The sequence below is a fragment of the Diceros bicornis genome, chromosome 8 (assembly GCF_020826845.1).
Source record: "Diceros bicornis minor isolate mBicDic1 chromosome 8, mDicBic1.mat.cur, whole genome shotgun sequence".
In the NCBI taxonomy this organism is placed as follows: Eukaryota; Metazoa; Chordata; class Mammalia; order Perissodactyla; family Rhinocerotidae; genus Diceros; species Diceros bicornis.
In genome coordinates this window covers 14,313,167-14,334,309 of record NC_080747.1, presented here as the reverse complement: position 1 = coordinate 14,334,309, position 21,143 = coordinate 14,313,167, and the positions used below count along the sequence as shown (strand labels likewise).

At 36.3% G+C, this 21,143-nt stretch overlaps 1 protein-coding gene across 17 annotated transcripts in view; it reads left to right on the top strand.

The window, feature by feature from the left end:
* Window positions 1-21,143, top strand: part of LCORL (ligand dependent nuclear receptor corepressor like) — a 158,072-nt gene that overhangs the window by 5,794 nt on the left and 131,135 nt on the right. Inside the window, exon 1 of one of the 17 annotated variants that reach the window (XR_009220940.1) lies at window positions 7,314-7,409. The exons of the other annotated variants lie outside the window; for them this stretch is intronic. The gene's annotated coding sequence lies outside the window, so the exon portion shown is untranslated. Of the gene's footprint in view, window positions 1-7,313; window positions 7,410-21,143 lie in introns of those variants that run through there. 17 annotated transcript variants of the gene reach the window in all.

Sequence of the window (21,143 nt, the reverse complement as noted above, 5' to 3'; positions counted from 1 at the left end):
TGTACCATACTAGATCATCTTGAAGCTACTCTTTGTTGATACCTACTCTCTATTTTACTCTTCCTGGTTATCATATCATTGTCTCAGAGCTCTGCATTCTGCAAGTGTTTGTAAAGTGGACTTTCTTCCAAACAACCTGCCGCATTTATAATCAGCAGTATCAGTGTCAGAGAATATTCTCTTCCTCTGTTTTTAACCTCTGAAGAAGTTATTGGAGCACTTAATAGAGCTCTAACAGTTAAGATGGGATAGTCTAGGTAAATAAAATTCTAGATAATCAACTTGACACTTATTTCTGGCTGCTTCTTGTCTCCTGCTCTTTTATCTTTCCCCTAACTTCTACCTCATCTTGTTGCTACTGCCATATAAATCTCAGAAGAGTAGGTTTACTTAGAAATCTGGATTTTATGAGGACTGGTGTAGATGGGTCAACTACCCCAAAACCTTGGCTGTACAACTACTTTTTCAAGCACTAGCAAATTTTTTATCCATTTAAAAAGATATAAATTATGGCACTAATAACATGCATCAGATAAATGGAATCTATGATGATAATGAGTAGTTGGGTGGTTAAGACACGTATCCAAATTTCTCTGTAAAACAGGCATATCGATGAATTTTGCATGTAAAATTTGAAATTCTGTGTACTCCAGGATTATTTTATACTTGGAAGAGTAAAATTTTGCCATTCTTGGGACTAAGCAATGAGGGAATTTTGTGTTTTTGCAGATGTTAGATATGGATGGCTACAGGGTGGTCTGAGCATGTTGTAGTCTTCTTTCTATATGGTGCTGTCTTTTTGTGTCCATGCTACTTCCCTTGGCTGGCTACATGTGTGCCCCTCTCCCTGCTTGGCTGTGCATAGTGATAAGTTGCTATAATGTGTCTCCCGTGTTTCCCTGACTTGGCTGACTTTCCATCCTGGTCTTTAGTTCTTCTACCACAGTGCAGTCCGGGCAGGAGCAACAAAGCCATGTAAATTTTTGGTTATGCAATTTTTTCTTTTTTGTTGGTAAATCCAGGCTTTCAGTTATATATCCTACATTTTTGTGTGTGTAGGGTTCCTATCTTTTTCTTTTTTGATAATATTCCTTGGAACTTTTTGGTATATATGGCTAGCATTCATGGGTGGTAGATAACAGTTGGTTAGAGCACCAAGTTCATAGGTTCAAAATTTTGGGGACCTATTTGACTTGATTAGAGTCCATACTTAGCGGCTAAATCTGTCATTACGTAACTTGTGCAGAAGTTTTTATTCGCCACAGAAAATAGATGAGAGAATGTGAATAGGCCCAGACCAACCTACTGCTACCACAAGGAAACAAATTAAGGTAATAAAATAATGCCATATTTGTATTTGAAGAATGACACTTTGTTCTTAATTAAGCTAAATAAAAATTTTGTTTTGAGAATTTTTGTGTTTGCTAGAAAACAAAACTTACAATGAGGAATCACTTTTCTGTTTCTCATCTCCTTTCTTTTCATACAGTTTTTCCCATAATTGGCAACAGCCCTATCCTGCTTACTTACGTTTGCTTTTCTTTTTTCTTTACCTTAATCTGTTGTCAATCTGTTATAATATCTCATGGATTCAGTTTTTCTGATGGAGTAAGCACTTGGGCAGATTCAGATTAGATTCTGGTTTATATCAGTATCTCCATTGCTGGTTTTGCTGTCTTTCAGTCTAGTTTGTAACTGACGTTAAATCATTGTTTGCAATAGCTGCTTGGATTTTGTAGTTTACAAGGCAGTAGTATCTCCCATTTGTCTTTTTTCATCATGTAAAAGCTGCTAACTGTATTCAGTTAGTTAATCATGGTCTACCAGACTGCTTCTTCCTTGTTTGTCTATTTTCTTTTTTAGATAACCCATCCATTTTCATCTGCTTTTACTTCTCTTTTGTGCACATCGCCCCATATTGTTGAGTATCTTGTTAGTCATATCTTCTACCCTCCATCTTCAGTCACCTTTAAAATTCAGTTGCAACCTAGAGTCTTTTCTAAAGTGTTTATTGAAAAACAAGTTTGAGATCTTTCTCTATTAATTCCAATTGGCCACTTCTTTTCTGATGGGTATGTGAAGGTGTGTATGTAGGAAGTAACTTTGTCTAGTAGTCTTCATATTTTAATAGTAAACCATTTAGGGACAAGGGACTAAGTCTTCACAAATGGTAGAAAGGACCAAGAATTGAAAGAACACAGTTCCTTTCTTAGTCTCTATCATTGTAACCTTAGTCATAAGTCATCCAATCTGTGAAACTAGGGTAATATCTGTCTTCAAATGTTCACTACTTTTTATTTTTATGAAAGGTGCTAATACTTATATAGTAGTGGTTTCTGGGCTAAATATATAAATTAGGGAATTACCAGTATAAAGATGATATTTAAATCCGTGGAAATGGGTGAGATCAGCTAGGGGTGAGGGATAGTATAACTAGAGAGGAATAGAGTACTCAGTGCCACACCTTAAGGAATTTTCACATCCTTTGGTTGGAGGAAGAAGAGCCTCAAAGTTAGGCTGCTAAACTTTTACACTGAAAAGTAAGGCCATTGGCTAAGTAGGAAAACCAGGAGAGAGTAATATCACCAAATCTAAGGGGATAGAAAAGTTACAATGAGAAGGGATTGTTACATGTCAGTGAGATGGTAAGTACCATGAAACAGGGAAGTGTACATTGTTTTTGGCAACATGGAGGTTCTAGGTGACCTTGACTAGATCAGATCAATTTCAGCAGCATGATGGGGATGGAAGCCATATTGTAGTAGGTTAGAAAGTAATTAAGATGTATGTAAGTGGAGATAACATTTGTAGTAGCCTACTCATTTGAGAAACTACATTTGAGGAAGAATAGATAAATGGAGCAGTAATTGGAAGAATCTGGGGTCTAGGGATATTTGTTTTTTTAGATGGGAGATACCATTTATGATACTAAATAAGATGGAGAATACTTTTTTGAATCAATAACATCCATGATTACTTTTTACAAAATGTTGAGGTAGATAAATTGGATAAATACAATGGGCTTGGTTTGAATCACTGAATGTAAACTCTCAATTTATTTCTCTTTTTCCTTCAAAAAATATTTTCCTAATTAAGTTCATCAGTAAGGTATGGTATGTGTGGCATTAGTGTGTTACACATTTTAAAGGAATGATTTTTTCCCAGTTAATTTACTGTTGTCAGTCAGTCATCAAATGTCTTGACTCCTGCTTTGTGCCAGTTGATTGGGGTGTAATTCTGTTTCTCCCTTTGCTTGGTTCTGAACTGGAAATAGACTTAGGAATAGGGGATCAAAATATTAGCTTTTTAAATGGTAAGATTGTATTGAAGAACTTGGCTTGGAACTGAGGCCACAATTAGACATCTGACTTCTTTACTCCCTATCCTGCTGAATTCAACTTACCCACCTATCAAAGACAGAGCAGATGGAGCTACAGGCCTCTTTTAAGATACAGGGAAGCTCTACCCCAGTGAGTTTATCATACGATTTTCTTATTGGTAGGTGTGACCATCTAGGCAGAGTGAGCTGGAGGCTTGACCATGCATGAAAAATGACCTTTAAAACATTAATCCGTCCCACTAGGAACAGCTATCAGGATGTTGCCAATATTAGTCATTCCTCTTTCCTTTGGGAACACTGAATAAGGGGTAGAGAAAAGAGCAGAAGCTTCTTCCAAAATACTTCCCCTAAGCACATGAAAAGTGTTGGAAGAGGTAGGAACTGTGGATTGGGTAAAAAATTTTATTGTCTATGCTAGGAATAGGGTTTAGACCTTGCTTTTGAAGTGCTCATAATTATCAGGGATGTTAAGTATTAGAGTTGATATAATATAGTGGAAAGACAGAGGAGGGAGCAATTAACTTTGATTTGAAGGATCTGAAATGACTAGGCTTCAAAGGATTGAGTGAAAGCAGGGGTTGGCCAACTTTTTTTGTAAAGGGCTGGATAGTAAATACTTTAAGCTTTGCGGGCCATATGGTCTCTATTGCACCTACTCAACTCTGCTGTTACAGTGCAAAAGCAATATATAAACGAATGAGCATGACTGTGTTCCAATAAAAAATTATTCACAAAAATAGGCAGATGTGGCCTACTGGCTATAGTTTGCTGATCCCTAAGTTAAATGATCCATCAAGAGAGTAGGGTGGAGGGAACAGGCAGAGGGGTAGCATAAGCAAAAGTATAGAGTCTAAATAATGAGATATTCTGAAAATATTCAGCACTCTTGTGTCATTGGAGTATAGGGTGGTAGTATAAAAATAGGTCTGGAAGTATAAATTATGGCCTCTATAAGGAGGAAATTATGAGCCTTTGAAGTTTTTTTTTTTTTAATGAGTAATAAGCATGATCAGATAAGTCGGCTTATTTTCATTTTGAACATCTGCTGTTGGTTCAGCTTTGAGGGTTTTTTGTTTGTAGTAGTTTTAAGAAGCTCAAATTGAAGCAGCCCTTTTAAATAAAAACTGGGAAAAAGAGCACTCTCCACTTTAATATATTAATTAAGACATTGGGGGCCGGCCTTGTGGCTTAACAGTTAAGTGGGCGTGCTCCGCTACTGGCAGCCTGGGTTTGGATCCCGGGCACGCACTGATGCACCACTTGTCCGGCTGTGCTGAGGCGGCGTCCCACATACAACAACTAGAAGGATGTGCAGCTATGACATACAACTATCTACTGGGGCTTTCGGGAGAAAAAGGGAAAAAAAAGAGGAGGACTGGCAATAGATGTTAGCTTAGGGCCAGTCTTCCTCAGCAAAAAGAGGAGGATTGGCATGGATGTTAGCTCAGGGCTGAGCTTCCTCAAAAAAAAAAAAAAGATGTTGGATTGCTGAAGTACTCTCAAATGGCACCCTTCTTTTCTGCCTGTGCTCTGAACAACTTGAAAAATAAAACAAGGAGAAAAATGGAAGTCAAAATATCACTTCTGTTACTGACAGAGGCCAGTTTAGAGAAGTAACTTGGTGGGAGAGTCAGGTGGCCTGGCATAAGCTAATTTATCCAGATGCCTAGTCCTAGGCATACTAGGGCAGCAGAGCAGAATATGAGCTCTCTGCAGGTATGTTCTCCTGATAGCTCACTCCCAAGGGGAAAAGGAGCAGAACTGAGCTCTATCTCCTCAGTTATTCTTTCCAGAATCACCAATCAGATCAGTCACTTCACTTCCTTAGGGGTGAAGAGAGGCTCAGATTGTGCTTATGAAGTATTCTTCCTCGTAGAAACAAGGAGCAAGGAAAAGGTGTTACTCCTGTAACAATTGAGGCTAATTTTTGTAGAGTTCTATCTGGGAATAAGTGTACTGGAAACAATACAACTGTTATTGTACTGAAAACAAGTCAAACATACATATTCTGGATATTTTAAAAAATATTTAGTTCTAGTGTTTGAAACAGCTATTCTTAAGCTCTTAAAATAAAACTAGTAGTTTTTTTAAATGAACTAGATTTTCTATAGACCTGTGTAAGATACTTAAATAAAATGCATGTTTAGCTAGAAAAGAAAGACCAGACTTCCTTCTTTATCAATTGCCAATTGACTTTTTAAATTTAGAAGAAATTAGTATAAAAGAACAGAGCACTGTTTCTTTAAGTGGAAAAAGTAGATACTTTGACAAATAGATTGTCCTATTAATTAGCTCTGATATTGGGTGCTGATGCAATTTATTCACTGGTATCTCTTTCTTTAAAATGTCATCAGTTGTTCTTCCTTGTCCTCTTCCTCTTCCCTTTCTAAACAATTCAGTACTAAAACCATCAGGTGGGACCAAACAAGAGTAAGTGTCCACACTGCATGGGTTATGTGGGAGGGGGAGCCACGTCCTCTTGGAGGAGTGGAATGTCAGAGCCTGACAGGGGTGAGGAGAGTCCCTGTGTGGGTTGATGGAGTTGCAAGGAGTGAGGGGCAGTCTACACAGGAGGGTACGCTGGTGTGAGAGGTTGGAGCCCAAGCAGGGTCACTATGGTATCTGTGAAGAGGATGAGGAGGGCATCTACTTGGAAGTGGGGTGGGGGTGGGAGGAGGTAGTAAGGCATCTGAGTAGAAGGGTAGAACCTTCTGACTGTGGTTTTATTGAGGCTTGTGGTGTGTGAATAGAGTCCATGCATAAGGCATCCTGGTGCAAAATGTCAGAGCTTGAGGATGGGGAGAGGAAGGCATCCCAGTGGAGGGTCAGCTCAATATGGGATGTTAGAGCCTGGGCATGATGAAGAGGATGTTCTGGGATGTTCTTGTAGGAGGGGTACCAGGCTTGAGAAATAGGGGCCTGAACAAGGAATAGGGACCTGAAGCTGAGGAGGTTATACACATGGAGGAGGTAAGTGTTGGAGGAGTTGAGGCAAAGAGGGGTGAGGAGAGCAGCCATGTGGGGAAGGGGAGGCAGCCACAATGGGAGATACAGGGAGACTGGTCAAATAAGTAAATTTTAAGGATAATGAGAGCCAGGACTCTCCTTGTCTGAGAAGGAAGTTACAGATATGGACATGGAGAAAACTGGAATGCTCTTTGTAGTGTTGGATTGAAAGTGAGATATTGGTGTGAACTCCTTTTTTTGTGTGTGAGGAAGCTCAGCCCTGAGCTAACATCCACGCTAATCCTCCTCTTTTTGCTGAGGAAGACTGGCCCTGGGCTAACATCTGTGCCAATCTTCCTCCACTTTATATGGGATGCCACCACAGCATAGCCTGACAAGCGGTGCATCAGCGTGCACCTGGGATCCGAACCTGGGCCCCCAGCAGCGGAGTGCGCGAACTTAACTGCTGTGCCATGGGGCTGGCCCCTACTCATGGCTTTTATTATATATAGATATAGAAATATAAAAGTAAATGTGTGTGTGTGTATATACACATGCCCTATACTGTTCACTGAGAAGGGGCCTAGGAGCACTGACACCCCAATAGCAGTGAGCATAATGTATCATTGTTAATTTCCTGATCTTAATGATTGTAAAAGTAAGAAAATGCCTTTGTAGGAAATTCTTATTAAAGAATTGAAGGGTGATGGGATATTATACAGGCCATTTACTCTCAAATGGTAGGAACAATAAGTTTTTACCATATTTAAAACATGTTCTGTAAATTTAAGATTGTTACAAAGTAAAAATAAATATTTAAAAGCAATGTCATTAATTTAAATATTACATTCTCTTGAATTAATCACTTCCGGCCCTTAAAATTACATAGTTAATAATATACAAAATTGTTTTGGAGATTTTTCAACACTAAGAATTGCCCTTTGGAATAATGATAGCTAATATCTACTGAGTGCTTACTATGTGTCAGACACTATGCTAATCTTATATGTGTATTAATCACATTTAATTTTCACATGTGAAATAGTACAATTTTTATCTTTATTTTGTAGATGAGAAAACTGACTTTCCATCTAGGAAATGTGAAGGTAGAATTCACATCCAGGTCTGTATTACTCTCTTGCTCAAACCTGGTTAAAAAATTAGCAAGTCTGATCCTTCTTGGTCAGATAGTTGCATCTAAAACTTAGTAGTGCTGTTCTCTGTTTTATTTTAGAACCTCCAATTTCAGGAGTAGGGAGAAGTATTCTGGATTTAAACCTCCTTGGCCTTTTGTTCCTGGCCCGGAATGAGAGAGAACAGGGGCTTCTCTATTTGAATGCACATATCAGAGTTAAGGGTTTCCTTGAGATGGTTAATCAGGGAAAATATCCCTAAATTTCTTTCTTGGTCTTATAATTGGGAATGAGGGTGGTAAGAGCATGGAGTTAGTGGGGCAAGGATTTTCCCCAGCATAGGTTGTCAAGCTTAAGTTTTAGTCTGGATATAAGGTTACCTTCTATCCCAATTCCGAGAATGATGGCCATCACCTTTCCATCTCTTTTGAACTTTTCCCAAGAATGGCAAATGATCAACCAGAAAATCACTAATGAAAATTTATTATTTCATTTTAACTGTCCTTTGTCTGTGCTCCCCTATACCCATTTAGAGTGTAGGAAAATAGTGCCATAGTAAAATTTGTATTATTTTTTTACACCCTAATATTATGACATCAGCCTAATCATTACCTATTTTTTTCTCCTTTGTGTTATTACTTGATCTTTTAATATTTCTATTCTGGCATAAGTATAACTCATAAATGGGTTAGAATTTCCCCATGAGTACACATAGCTTACATATCTAATCTTACTATCTTACTTAATTAACTTATGTTCATGCTTCTCGTCAGTCTGAACCCACAGATCCTTTCATCCTCTGTCACAGAGTGAGTTTATGCTGACCCTGTCATTCTTTAGACCTATTCTAAAATTGCTTGTTTATTTTATATCCAGAAGAATAGGATTTTTAGTGTCAAAGGAAGCATGGCCATCTGCTATAATCCTTTCGTGCATTTCTTTTCTCCCTCATAATTTTTTTCAGTAAAAATTTATGGGCCAGACATTGTGCCAAAGGTCTCTGATGCAGTAGATTGTCTTTATGGAGCACAGTCTTGTAGGGAAGACAAGTCTGTCTTCCTATAGGGTACAATAAATGCTATAATAGAAGCATGTACAATATTTTTATTTTTTTTTTGCTGAGGAAGATTTGCCCTGAGCTAACATCTGTACCAGTCTTCCTCTATTTTGTATGTGGGTCGCTGCCACAGCATGGCCACCAACGAGTGGTGTAGGTCCACAGCTGGGAACTGAACGCAGGCAGTTGAAGCGGAGTGCGCCGAACTTAACCACTAGGCCATGGGGCTGGCCCCAGAAGAATATACAATATTAAAATTGTGGTATAAAGGAGGAGAGTGATCAGGTTTCCTTGTATGGGTCCAGGAGCAGTCATAGGATGATTCTGGGACATGAGAAAAGAGAAATTCAGTTTCTCTCTGAATCGTAGAGAAACTTCTAAGCAGAATATAATAGTAATTATTGTTAATTTTAATTATTTTATTTTACTATGGGTTAGGCACTAAGTGCTTACGCTAGATTTTGTTTGATTTTCACAACAGTCATATAATTAGGAACTATTTTTATCATTCTCACTTTATAGATAAAGAAGTTAAATAACTCATCTTATAGGTAGTGGAAAATCATTGAAGGGTTTTAAGCATGGTAGTGACATAGTTTAATTTGTGGTTTTATAAGTTTACTCTGCCAGTAGAGTAATAGGAGAGTAGGACAGGTAAATCAATTAGGGCGATGTCAAGATAGCCCAACCAAGAAATTATGAGGGTCTGAAATAAGAGTATAGTAGAAGTGGAGGAGAGAGGAAGAATTCAAAAGATATGTGGCCTTACAGTCAACCGATTTTAGCTGTTGATGAGGTATGGGCATACAGAAAAAGGAAGGATCGAGAATCATTTCCAGGCTTCTGTTTAGGAGGCCTACTTTTGAATAGTGGGACCATTATCCAGGATAGGATATAGAGCAGCATATTTTCATATTTGAGGTAGTTGAGTCAGTATATAGGTTTATCAGTATCTAGGATCAACACATTAGGGTTTGCTAGTTTGCCGTAACCCAGTTGTTGCAAGTGTATGTACAGCAAGACCTCTAAGGAAACTAATCATAGAATGAAATTCCCCTCGACTCATTATATAAATGCTGAGCTTTCATAGTTCAAAGGCTCTTACTTCTGCTGCAGGAATGATGTGGCACTTTTGCATTCTTACATTCTTAACATTTGAAGGTCCAGGGGTGGCTTTGGACCTTGATTATTATCGTGTGTATATCCTCCCAGTTGCTAGCCTATCTCAATATTTGATTTGCTTGATCTCTCTCCACTTGTATGTCTTTCAAGTATCCTAAATATAACGTATCTAAAACTGAACTCTTGATCCCCCTCTACCAAATACCCAATCTGCTCCACTGATGTTCTTCATCTCAGTATCCCGGTTTCACAAGTCAGAGACCTGGAAGTCATCTTTCACTTATCCTCCTTCTCCTTTCCTACACCCAGTCCACCAGCCAGTATTGATTATGCTTCCGAATATATCTTAAGTCCATCCTTTTCCCTCCATTTCCACTCCAGTCTAAGTCCAGCCTTACTTCTTTGCCTGGACTACTGCAAAAATTCTTAATGGTTTTCCCTCTTCTGCTCTGATTGTTCTTCAGTTTACTGTGTGCTACAAACAACATTCTGATGAAGTATTTGTTCTACTCTCAACCCAACAATGACTTCCTTTTGCACGGGAGACAAAAGCATGGAAGTATGATATATTCTGTTTTTTTGGAAGATTATTATAGCATCCCTGAAAGTTACAATGTGGCAGAAACCATGGGAGTATAAAAATTGGCTTGATGCCAGATTGTGAATGGGTTTTTTAAAAAATATATATATTGTCCTAATTATGTCTAATACCCTTATTCTGATATTTTATTGGGATTCAATTGACATTTTTCTTAGTTTGCTTTTAAGTGGGGAGGTTTACAAGAATGCCACTTTCCACACTCCATTCAGTGAATTTACTGTTGTGCAATTCTCTGTTTTATACCAATCCTACCTAAACTCTGATTACTCTTTCTTTGGGGAAATCAAGAGTAGCTTTCCTAGGAGAATATTTGAAAACTTGAGCATACTTTGTAAAAATCATTATGGGAAATTTTAAATATATACAAGAGTAGAAAAAAGCATAATGAATCTCCATGTTTCTGTGACCAGCTTTAACAATATTAGAAATTCTGGCCTAATTTGTAATATTAAAATTTTTAATCAGACCAAGACATTTTATACATTGGTTCTCTGAATGCCATAATCCATTTCATGTTCTAATATGAATAAACCCAGATTATACATTTTGTTGCAGTAGTTGTAGATTTATGCCAGAGTTTTGAAAAATATCATGACGTTCATGATATCTTACTGCTTGTTTTTAGGCTTAATATAAACTATTTTTGGTTGTATATGGTTTGGTTAAGAGCCAAAAAAGTTGAGTTCTAGGCCCCAGAAGCTTACTCTTTCTTTTTTTTCTTCTTTCTCTCTCTTTCTCCGGCTCTCCCTCTCACCCTCCCTCCCTCCCTCTTTCTCTCTGTCTCCTTCCCTTTTTTATGCTCTGCATTTTGAATAGCTCTAAAACCAATAAGAAACTATTGCTGCTTATGTCTTGGATCTATCTGCCATTTTATATTCATCAAGCAAACCAAAGAAGGTACTGCTTATTAATAGACTCATTGCATATGCTGAAGAGCAGTTCATTGTTTTTTAATCTTGTAGAGCCGCTGAATTAACAGTGATACAGCTAATGTGTCAAAATCCCTCAGAGCATTCATCTTATTTCGTTGTTGTTGAAGTAACAATAACTTACTAAAAATGTTGTTACATTAGTTTTGTAACATTCGTCAACAGTCATGATAATTTGGTACTTATGTCTTGAGTGTTTATTAAAAATCCATGCCAAATTAATGTATGGCTTAGAAAGTCTGAATTTTAGGAGATATGGATAGAGACATATGGAGATACAGATGTATATAGATACAGATATCTAGATATATAGAGATGCACACGTGTATAATTTGTCTTTAGTAATAGCAATTATGATGATTGAGACTTAAAAATATATATATTTAGTTTAATTTTAATGAGCAGTTGAAGAGAATGTACTTTTGCCATTTGTGTGCTTAAAGTTAAAATTATATAAAGTATTAAATTGAGATTTTGTACTAAATTGTGAATTTGGAGTACCTTTTATTCTAGGTGTCACTTATTAACTGTGTAACCCTGCGAAAGTTGCAAGCTGTTCTCTCCAAAGTTGTTACATATTGATTTTCAAATCAGTGCTTTTTTTCTTCTTTTTCTATAATGGACATCTCTGCAAGATTTGTTGACAGTCTTCTTGACATTTTTTTTTTTTTAGCTTCACATCTTCTTTCTTTGGATAATTTTCCTAAACCCAGATGTGATCATATTGCTTTCTGTATAAACGTCATCATTGGTTCACGTGGACCTTAGGATGAAGTCTAAATTCATAATATGGCTTAGTAAGCTCGGCATAACGTGCCGCCTCTGTACTGCCTTTGCCTTTTTGTTTGTCATTCTGCCTTGGGCACTACCATCAAGCAGCTGCATCAGTAGGACAGTAATAGTAGTATGGTAATAATAGCAGCTAACATTTGGTGAACACCTATTAATACTTGTGCCAGCTATGTGCTTTACACATATTCTGTCTTTTAATGCTCACGATAATTTTGAGAATAGATATTGTAGTTCACATTTTACAGAGGAGTTCACTAAATGCTTTTCAGATCCTCAAGCACTGTGCCTCTGGCCTTCTAGATTACCAGTAGCTACTATTCATTGCTTCTTTTTGTAAACTTTTTTAAAGTATAACTACATAAAGAAAAATATACAGATCATAAACTTATACTTCAGTGAACAAAGTGAGCATACTCTTGTAACCACCACCAGATCAAGAAATAGAACCCCCCAGAAGTTCCCTCATAACTCCTCCCAATCACTAGTCTCTCCCCGCTCCTCAAACGTGAATGGTATTCTGACTTCTTAAACACCGTAGATGATTTTTGCCTGTTGGTTTGAATGGAATTATATAGTATTTATTCCTTTGTGTCTAGCTTCTTCAACTCAGTATTATGTTCGTGAGATTCATTCATGTGACTGCCTGTAGATACAGTTTATTCATTTTCATTGCTCTCTAATATTCTAATCTGTAAATATGTGATAACTTGTTCACCTATTCTGGTTTTGAAGGATTTTGGGTTGTTTCTAGTTTACATTATTTCAAACAATGCAGTTAACATTCTTATATATTATACATTTTTAATTTTGGTTCAACTTCTAGGTTATTTTTCTACCTTTTTAGCTAACTAGACTTCACTTTTTCCAGGAAGTCCTTCTTAGCCTCTCCAAGTTTGGATTTGGTATCCTTCTGTGTGCACTGGTATCACTCTCTCCTTCCTTTATCGTAAACATTTATGCTATATTTCCCACTAAGTTTCAGGTGTGTGACTGTGTGTGGACAAAGAAAAAACCATGTTTTCTCTTTCCTGTCTTCTTGGCACCCACTCAGTACTTAAATAATTGTTAAGTGAATGAGTTTTTTCAATACATTCATCTTTTCATTGTTAAAAAATAAAACATAAGCATAAATCTAATGAAAATTGGGTAATACACTTAATTACTCTCTGCCTTTGTTTTATTCTCTTCAGTTAGGTGTGCAGAGTTACCTTAAAATGGATTATTATCAAGTTTGTTAAAAAATTTTAATTTGTCTGGCATCTGTTTGTTCCTTTTGTACTTTCATGCTATTATACAGCTTCTGTGTAAAGTATTTTTGGAAACTTTCTTGATAAATCGTGGCACATTTAATAATCTTATTTGTGGCAAATAATATTTGTTCTTTGAGGTTGGTCTTAAGTTTTGGAAATAGCCAAAAGACATTTGGAACCCAGACAGGAATTTTATGAATGATAAACTGTATCAAAAGTAAGTTGAAATTTCAAGGAACATAGACTCTCCTCCCCTACCCCCATCTCCTTGTGGCTTTAAAAACGATTTCTTCTTTCTGAATTAAGTCCTCGAATTCAGATAGAGTTAAGCCGTGGAGGTGAACCAGAGTTTATAGTATATTGTACTTTTGAGTTCTTCGTACCTTAAAAACTCATTACTTTTGCAGGTTTCTTATACTTAATTTATACTTGAGTATTATTTCTTTAATTTGTAAGACTTTCTTTTTCATTTTTAGCCTTTTTCATCTTGAATTTGTCTTCGAAATTAAGGTTTTCATCTTTGCTCTAACCACCATGCCCATTACTAACACTGCCTCGCCCCCAATTAAATAATAATAATAGTGTACTTTCTACCATCTTATTTCTCCCACTTTCTCTATTCTTACTCATCTCAGGCATTTTATATAGTGTTTATTGATCTTGTCTGCTGCTTCGTCTTTCTTCCCTACTAAACTGTGACCTTAAGGCAGGTGATTATTAGGAGTTTAACAAAAATTTTTTTGGATGTGTGAAAACTTTGCCACTTGTTTTAGTCTTCTCAAAAACATGTCATTTGCCACAAATACTCATTTTTATATTACTCATGTTTTTTATTATTTAAAAACTCTCTCTTTATTGAAAAAGCATTGTGTTAAGTATTGATGGCCTCCCTCTACCTTCAGCCAAATCCTCTGTCAGCCTTGAAATTCATCTACATTTTTTAGGCTGATCACTATGTCAGATCTTGGGGATAATACAAAGGCAATAATGTTGTCCCTCTTGTCAAGGAGATAAAACATTCTAGCTCCCTTTCCTCAACCAAAAAAAAAAACCAAAACAAAACAGAAATGTCTCAAATTAGGATGTGAACATACTTGGAGAATGAGGTGCTGGTAACAATGAATGCTGTCAAATGAGATTGGAAAAGTCTTTGTGAGACCATTTAGACAGTACTTGTATACCAGGTCTGTGTATTTTCCACATGAAAAAACTGCTGCTTAATATGGGTAATTACTCAGCTAGTTGTAAAGCTGGAAGAAAATGTTTTAGTTTAGTTTGAAAGACAGGACACTTGACAGATGAACAAAGATGGGGAAAAGCCATTTCAGATAGACAACATGTGCAAAAGCTCAAATGTGTAAACAATGTAATGGGTTAGTTGTTTCTTATAAGTGGCATATAATTTAATGATGATGGAATGATCTAAAATGAGGTTGGAGAACAGGCAGGGGCTACATCAAGCAAGGCCGTGTATGCTGTCTTAGAACGTTTATAATTCATCCTGTAAGCAGTAGAGACCCATTGAAGAGTCTTAAGCAGAGTTAGTACAGTCTTCTGCTCTTTTAAATGGTGAAAGTTGATTAGAATGATGATTCCAATATCCATTATAAGAGCCTTGGTAATCAGAGAGATACTCCAGTAAACTTCAAATTTTCCATACTACTGAGAATGATAATGATGTTCAGTAGAGGTGAATCTTTAAGGTAACAAACTTACTCTTTGGAATTATAAAGCTTTTTTCAATTTATGAACTATATCAGGCTTCCAAAATATTTACAGAGTAATATAATGTATATCCAAGTACCTTCCATCTTAAAGAATAAAACATGACGGGTGAAATTGAAATTCTCATCTATCATTTGCCTGTCCCATTCTGTTTCCTCCATCCTGGAGGTATATATTTTTCTCTCACTGTTCTTCTATAACGCATTCATAGTGTACTTTCTGTAAGTTATTTCAGTGTAAAAATCAAATATACTTTATGTATGAAGTGTCTTTCATAAAAGTTACTCATTGAATTTTTTTGTGTATGATTATTTTAAATGCTTAACAGATTTTCTATTTAAATTATGTTTCTTCCTAAAGTGTATTATTGCTCCATATTTTTTCTTTTCATTTACATATAAATTTAGTTGTTTTACCTATTAGGTTGGCTTAAAATGAGGCATTATCAGTGCTATAAAATATGAATAGTCTGGTATTATGACTTTATAAGACTAACTTACAAACTTAGTAAAAGATAAAGGGAAATAATATGGACACAGCCTGATTAGAATGTATTTCCTGAATTCGTGCCTGTGTACTCAGGTAGAAGTAAAATCTAGTTCGCATACCTGAATTGTATATTTCTAGTTTCTGTCATTTTATATTTCTAGCATTTGTATTGCCTTACAGTTTACTAAGAAATTCCATACAAATTAACTCTGCACCTGGAATATATGTGTTTTATTAAATGTTTGAATACAATAATTAAATCTTCAACATATGAAGTGTTGGTAATATTCCAAATCTTATAGAAAATAATGAGTAATTCAGTGAAGTTGTGTCATTTGTCTAAGATCACATAGCTGGTATGATGGTAAATCTGGGACTGCAACGTCGTTCTTAATTCCATATCCATTATCATTCTATATTTCATGAGAGGGCAAAACAGACTGATATTAGGTATGAAAATCAGGGAATGCTAATAGCTCTTAATGAGAGAATGAGACCAATTTCCCCAACAATGACTAAAAAGCATTTAAATACAGTAAAATAATTATTCTAGTATCAAATCAGCTTTGTTTAAGTCTTAAACAGGGCAACCATTTATCTTGTACATGTGCTTATTCCTCAGTGATTCCTTATGGCTAGTTTGGTTTCCATTTGTTGTGCAAGTGTAAATTAGAGAAAGAGGTGGATAATTAAGGTATTCTTTTGGTTTTTCTCTTTTAGTGTCTATTCAGACATGTTGGCTCGGTTTCCTTAATGCTGAGTTTCGAACCAACCTTAGCACTATTGACATTTTTGGGCTGGACAGTTCTTTGTTGTGAGGAGTTGTCCTATGCATTGTAGGGTGTGTAGAAGCCTCCTTGATACCAATAGATACCAGTAATTCACCCATTTATATGCTCACGTTTGGGGATTAGGGAGACTTAAGGACCTTTTACTAGAGACACTTTTATTAATAAAGGCATCACAATTCTTAAGTCATAGTAGAAAATATATTTGACATATGTTTACAGAAGGAACAGAATAGTAAGAAACTGCTCAAGAAAGAGGCAGTGGTTAACTGAAACTAAGAGTCTTAGATTCTAAGAACTAGAAAAACACTAAACTAAGCCAGACGCAGATGTGGGTCTTTCTTCTTAGACAAAGGTAGGATGTAAATAAATAAATGGCTGTGAATTTCAGAAAGATATTTTATATGAAGAAAGATAATTATTAGTAACAAGCAGTTTTTAATTTACAAATTAAGCTGTGTTCTAAAAGTTGTTTTGAGAGTGAATGCCTTTGGTCTCAGAGTGAAATTGTTCCTCAAACATTTATTCACGTATTTAAGTGTCGTACATGGGCCGGACACTAGGGCTAGCATAGCAAGTAAGATGACATGGTCCCTTCCTTCTTGAAGCTTATAAAATTTTGTGGCATTTATGAAATAAAAATATCAAATAAAAATTTATGTGTGTGATTTTTTTCCCCTATCACTTCCCATCCCCCCAGTTTGAGTTATGGGAGAATTCTGGTCTCTTCTTACTCACCATTGTATCCCCAGCTTCTAGGACACCTGGTAGACATGCAAATATTTGTTAAATGAATAATTGATTAGTTGGAGAGAGACATTAAAAGAATAACACATGATTAATTAGAATTGTGATAAGTGCTCCAAAGGGAATAATACAGGGTATTATATAATATGAAGCATGTAACAATGGGTCTAATCTAGTCTAAAGCTAGATTAGGTTAGACGAAGCTTTAAATTGAGGCAGTGATTCTTTTTTTCCTCCAGCTTTATTGAGGTAATAATTGACAAATAAAATTGTATATATTTAAACTATGCATCATGATGATTTGACATATGTTTACTTTGTGCAGTGATTAACACAATCAGTTTAATTAACACATCTGTCACCTCACATAGTTACCTTTTTTTGTGTGTGTGATGAGAAATCTTAAAATCTACTCTATTAGCAAATTTCAAGTATACAACACAGTATTACTAACTATAGTCGCTATGCTGTACATTAGCTCCCCAGAGCTTATTCCTCTTATAACTGAAGGCTCTTTGACTAGCTGTTCTTTAACTAGCATCTCCCCATCTCCCCTATCCCCAGCCCCTGGTAACCACCATTCTCTTCTACTTTCTGTTTCTATGAGTTGGACTTTTCTTTTTTTTTTAGATTCCACATAAAAGTGAGATCATACAGTATTTGTCTTTCTCTGGCTAATTTCACATAGCATAATGTCTTCTAGATTCATCCATGTTATTGCAAATGGCAGGATTTGCTTCTTTCTCGTGGCTGAATAATATTCCATTGTCTCTATGTACTACATCTTTATCTACTCATTCATTGATGGACACTTAAATTGTTTCCATGTCTTGGCTGTTGTAAACAATACCGCCGTGAACATGGGGGTGCATATATCTCTTAGAGATAGTGATTTCATTTCTTTTGGATATATACCCAGAAGTGGAATTGCTGGTAGTTCTATATTTAATTTTTTGAGGAACCTCTATAGTGTTTTCCACAGTGGCTGCACCAATTTACGTTCCCACCAGCAATGCATGAGGGTTCCCTTTTCTCCACATCCTTGTCAACACTTGTTATTTCTTGTGTTTTTGATGACAGCCATCCTAACAGGTGTGAGGTAATATCTCATTGTGGTTTTCATTTGCATTTCCCTTATTAGTGATGTTGAGCACCTTTTCATGTACCTTTTGGCCATCTGGGTGTCTTTTTTGGAAAAGTGTTTATTCAGTTCCTCTGCCCATTTTTTAATTGGATGGTTTTTTGCTATTGAGTTGTGTGAATTCTTTATATATTTTGCATATTAACCCCTTATCAGATACATGGTTTGCAAATATTTTCCCTAGGTTGCCTTTTCATTTTGTTGATTATTTTCTTTGCTGTGCAGAAGCTTTTTAGTTTGATGTAGTCCCACATGTTTATTTTTACTTTTGTTGCCTGTGCTTTTGGTATCATATCCAAAAAAGTCATTGCCAAGACCAGTGTCAAGGAGCTTTTTCCCTATGTTTTCTTCTAGGAGTTTTACAGTTTCAGTGGTTCTTAAAACCAAGATTTTAAGAAAGTAGGAGTTTTATCCAGATATGTTTTGGGGATGGGAATGGGGATTGGAATGTATTGTAGGCTGAAGGAACAGCTTGATGTGAATGCCTGAGGTGGGATACAATGTAGCATTTTTTAGGGTTTGAGACTTGGCAGAAGTTGGGGCTGGGGGTAGTGTGGTACCAGATGACATATTGACTTTTCTTCTATGATGTACTGAAATACTGAACATTTGAAGTAAAAAACAATAATATCATTACAATATTAGCAATTAAAATAGAAAAAAGTTTTGCTGGTAATTTTAAAATATTTTGATTCTGTACTTGATGAAAACCTGTTTTAATTAATTAGAAAATGAGACTCCATCTTCCATGTATATACTAATGACCTCGAAGTCAGTGTTTCTACCTCCGGATGTTTTTGTTTAATTTATGCCCACATATCCAACTGAGCATATCCAAAAGTAAACTCCTTTTATATCTACCAATCATATAAAACAAAACAAAACAAAACACCACTTCATGGATTTCCTGTCTCAGTGAATGTTTATTCACTCAATTTCTCAAGCCAGAAATCTTTACTCTTCTCACTCCCACCTTAAAATTGTGAAACTATGTCACCATTTAATTATTATTTCCATTTAACTGTATTATATCACTCAAAGCCATCATCTTTCTCTTAGGTGAACTTCTGTTGCCTAAATTTATGTTCAGGTTTTTTCTCTGCTGTATTTCTGCAAGTTTTCTAACCATTCTTTTTTTTTTTTATTTGTGAGGAGATTAGCGCTGAGCTAACATCCATGCCGATCCTCCTCTTTTTGCTGAGGAAGACCGGCCCTGAGCTAACATCCGGCTAATTTTCCTCCACTTTATGCAGGATGCCACCACAGCATGGCCTGACAAGCGGTGCGTCGGTGCACTCCTGGGATCCGAACCCCGGGCCGCTAGCAGCAGAGCGCGAGCACTTAACCGCTACGCCACGGCGCCGGCCCCTGAACATTCTATCTTTATTCTTTTCCCATTTTAGTGTATTTGAGTGATGTTTTCTGAATGCAAAGCTAATCCTGTCTCTTGACTACTTAGCCTCATTCTGGCTTTCAGGATAAAAATTAACTATTTGGCAAAACAATCTAGGCCCTTCAGGATCCATGTTGTGTACATCTCTCCATTCTCTTATATTGCCCTTTCTTCACGTCATATTCTTTATTTTTCCCATACTTTTTCAATTTCTAAACATGGCTGTTTAAATTAATTAAAACTAAATAAAATTTTAAAATCAGTTTCTCAACTCGTGTGTTGGACAGCACAGATAGAGAACATTTCTATCGTTACACAGAGTTCTATTGGGTAGTGCTATTGAGCATATTAAGCTCTCTTTTCCCTGTGTTTTTATACATGCTGCTCTCCTTTTCTAAATGTGTAATGTACTCTTCCTTGTTTTGCCTAGCTAACTCTTATTCTTCCACTAAGACTCAGTTTGGCTGCCATCATTTCTGGAAAACTTTCCCTGACACCATCTTTTCTTGGCTCCTCCAATCTCAAAGTCTGAATTCTTGCCTTTTGCCTTAATGTCTATTACATTTAAATTCAGGAGTCAGTGTTTAACAGCAAGATTCTAGCAGATAGAAAGTATTGAAATTTTGTGTAAGTTATAGTTTTAGTCAATATAATTTTATATTGAGTATGGTGCATGGTTTTACCACCATGGAAGTAAAGATACACTTAAATGGATTTTTCATCTGTACTGACTGAAGAAGCACTCCTTTAAATAATTGTGACGTTGGGAAAAGATAATCAATTTGTATGTTATGTAGGTCAGAGTTATCAGATTTGCTACTTGAATGATAATTGCATACATTTAATCAGATTTTAAAACATAGAATTGAATCTAGCAACTCAAGAATCTGAAGGTAAAATTAACGGTAAAAAAGCATTGTATCAGATGTATTTTCATTATAAAAATGTAGTATTAGGGCCAGCCCTGATGGCCTAGTGGTTAAAGTTCGGTTACGCTCTGCTTCGGCAGCCCTGGTTCAGTTCCCCGGGCACAGAACCACACCACTTGTCTGTCAGTAGCCATGCTGTGGCAGCAGCTCACATGGAAGAACTAGAAGGACTTATAGCTATACACAACTATGTGCTGGGGCTCTGGAGGAGAAAAAAGGAAGAAAAATGAGGAAGACTGGCAACAGACGTTAGCTTAGGGTGAATCTTCCCCCGCAAAAAAAATGGTATTAAGTTTGTAGCCATCATGTCAACTTTAATAATTAGCATTATGATAAGCAAAGTAGGAAATACAGAAAGCATTAGTATGGTACCTACCCTCAAGTTTGTAATATGGTTACTTTCATCAGCAAGTTTTAGCTCTGCTTTACTTTAGTTACCCACTACTCCTTGTATCTTGCCATCACTTGGTATGCTTCACTTCTGTAATCTTAGATTCAGATATACTTCTTTTTGACCAGGATGAGGGGAGATTAGATTCAGCGTTAAGTTTGGACCTTCAGACATGGTATAATTGGGCCAAAGAGAACATAAGAAAGGAAAATGAGATTTTTTGTTGTTGTTGAGGAAGGCTTCAACTTTGCCCAGGGCTGGTCTTTTGTCCTAGGAAAGGGACAAAAGACACCTTCTTCTTCTTGCCTGTTTGTAATAGATTTGGTGACTGTATTTTCCAAATGAAAGATCTAGGAGCATCTTCTAAAAA